The following is a 2,987-nucleotide window of genomic DNA, read 5'->3' as shown; positions in this document are numbered from 1 at the left end:
TGACATTGTGTGCGTGTGTGCATGCGTGTGAGTGGACCTACTCCTCCCTGGTGTGTGGTACCCCCCCCACCCTTGGGCGGCCGAGAGGGGCCTTGCCTCTGTGACGAGGGCCGGCGCAGGAGATGAGTCTCAATGGTCACTGTGTGGTGTGTGTGTGTGTGTGAGAGTGCATGGGGATATTCTTATGGTGTGCCTAGGCTTTTGGTGCTGTGTGGGGGAGGGAAGTCTCGCTCCTGGCACCAGGCCCTTGTGGGGAGAGCGGGACGAGGGAAGGGCTGCCGTGGTGAGGGGGAGAGGAAGGTTAGGAGGGGAGGTCTAAAGAGCATTTATGAATTGTGGTGCCTTTACTTAAAGTCTTTGTACCTGTACTCTTGGTGTCCTGGTTGTCTGGCGGGCGGATCCTTTGAGGGAACCTGTGCTGGGGTAGCGGAGGCCAACGTCGGCGGCTCCCGACATAAGCATCCAGTGCTCTTCACCACGGTAAAGGCATAGCTTACACATGCAAAGGGCATAGTCTGCTTACTCTGGTTAATCATTTAGGGTTTGCTCAGGTCATGACTTCATTTGTGCTGGGGCTGGCAGGGAGGGCTAGGAGTGGGCATGGAGAAAAGTCCTGGATCCATCACTGGAAGGCTTTAAATAGAGGGCCAGGTCTGACATAACATCAATTTGCCCGCACCAGCCTTACTTAAGCAGCAAGATGAAGCCCATCTCCCTGATCTTCAGCGCTCTGCTTCTCTCTGCCCTGTGTGCCCTGGTGTTTTCCGAGTGTAAGTTACCTTCTAGCCCTCTCTCTGCCTCTCTCGCTCTCTTTCACTCTCACTCTATTCTCTTCTCTCTCTCTTTACCTCTTTTTCTCTAATATAAGAAACTTTACTAATTGTGTGTTTACAGATAACTTTGGTTCAGAGAAATGCTGCTTTGACTATACAGAAAAATCAATTATCAGCTACAAGAGAACACATCCAGGCTGTTCTCAAGATGGCATGATGTAAGTCATTTCTTGTGTTATTAATGGTTGCCATTACCTTTCATGTGCTTTACCATATAACATACAAAATTTGGCGAAAGGAATGTCCCTCAGTTTCAATAATTTATTTCCCCACATATTACTTAATATGCCACTGTGAAATGCTTAAATGAAAAGATCAGAGATATGTATTCCATAACTGGGAGGTCTAAAATGTAGGAGTTACAACTGAAGCATCTGGTGTCAGTACTCCAGGCCCCTAACTGTGGTGTTTTTGTTTTCCCCGGTCCATGTACTTTTGTTGTTCCTTGTGTTTGTAGCCCTGCCGTGCTCCCCGCCTTGTCTCCACCTGCCTGATTGCCTCATTGCCTTCACCCGCCTGCCTGCACACCTGCTTCCCATCCCCTCGTCTGCCCTGCCCTATGTCTTCCCTGAGTGTCTCTGTCCTGCTGCTAGTTTGTTGCAGTGTATTCTCACCTGTTTCGTCCCCGCCAGTTTTTCTGCCCGTTTGCTTTCCCGGTTTCTCTACCTTGCAGTGCACCGACCTTGTTCGTGCCTGCCTGCTCCGGTTCCTGTCCCTGATTCTGTCCACGGCCTGCCTTCCAGTTTTCGGCCCTGCCTGTTTCTGATCTGTGATTAGCCTTTAATGATTAACAATCATTAAACCCATTTGGAACCTGAAGCTGTGTCTAGCCCTGACATCTGGTGACTCATTAATTTGTGTAACCCTCACCACTTCTGTTTGCATTTCAGAGTTACCAATAAACGTGGGATGGAGTTGTGCATTAATCCATCTGGAGAGCAGGCCCAGCGTATAATGAAAAGGCTGGAATCTTCATCCATATTGTTGGTGGACATAAGTTAGATGAGAAATATCTCAAGACCAGAAAGTAAAAATGGATAAGGAGAGAGGTTGATGAAATGACATTGGAATGAAATAAAAAAATTGTCATTTACCATTCTGCTTTGAGGTCTGACATAACAGCACAAACAATCTTCTTATGCAAATATCACTGCATACTAAACTAAAATACATATAGCAAAAATATGAATTTAGAAGCTTTCCACATTATGGAATATAGTTTTATACAATTAATTTCATGTTCAATGTGTCAGTCAAAAATCCAAAAAGGTACACCAACAAAGAAATCATAAATCATAGTGCAGACAGAAACATACAGGCCATAATCAGTGTATTGTGTCATGGTATATACTAATATGTCAGTACTTCGGCTCCCTAGCTGCTGTTTTTGTGGTTCTCCCTGTCTGTCAGTGTTCATGTGCTTTTGTTTACAGATCCCATGTGTTCCTGCCCTGTCCCCGCCCACCCGATTTCCTGACTGTCCCCACCTGCCTGCCTGCCCACCTGCATCACCATTTCCTCGTTAGCCCTGCCTGCTTGTCTGTCTTGTTGCCAGTTCGTAACAAGTGCCTACCTGTTTTTTACCCATCTGATTATTCATTGATTGTTTCTGTGCTGACTTTCGCTTGACTTTGTCCCTGCCCACTGCCCTGCCTTGGTTGCCTGTTCTGCCTGCCTGGTTTGACCCTCTTCCTGTTTTTGATCCCTGCTCCTTGTTTGTTCTGCTTCAGACTGCCTTTCTGGTTTTGATCCTGCCTCTTCTGCTATTACAAACCTGCCCTGTGATTTCCCCTTCCAATAAAGCCTCTTGGAACCTGATTACACCTGATCTGCATGTGAGTCCGTGCCTGTGCCCTGATACTAATAATATATACCAATAAATTGTTTTTATCTGTTAACGTTGATGTACATTGCAGAAAATGACCACCACATAAGCGAGTGCTCTGTGATTTCTTTGCAATCAACCTCAGCTTTCAGAGAGTACATTGTTACAGACACAGGAGGTGTATGTGTGTTTTCCCACAACAACAGACGGATGTATGTATGAGATGAGTTTCATGAGTGTGAATCAGAAGAATTTGCCCCCTCCTCATCACCTGCTCAACCCGCCCCCTGGCACAAGCCCTGCTTCCCTTCTACCCATATAACTGCCCT

The 2,987-nt window shown here is 46.6% G+C and overlaps 1 long non-coding RNA gene across 1 annotated transcript; it reads left to right on the top strand.

Moving 5' to 3' along the window:
- Positions 1–932: 932 nt before the first annotated feature.
- On the top strand, positions 933–1,926 carry LOC118791768. Its single transcript, XR_005005568.1, has 2 exons — positions 933–991; positions 1,724–1,926. It is a non-coding gene; the product is annotated as an uncharacterized LOC118791768 (long non-coding RNA).
- Positions 1,927–2,987: the final 1,061 nt, after the last annotated feature.

Source organism: Megalops cyprinoides, chromosome 17, assembly GCF_013368585.1.
Source record: "Megalops cyprinoides isolate fMegCyp1 chromosome 17, fMegCyp1.pri, whole genome shotgun sequence".
Lineage (NCBI taxonomy): Eukaryota > Metazoa > Chordata > Actinopteri > Elopiformes > Megalopidae > Megalops > Megalops cyprinoides.
Note: the sequence above shows the minus strand (reverse complement) of the source record. Positions and strands in the feature narration are given on the sequence as shown.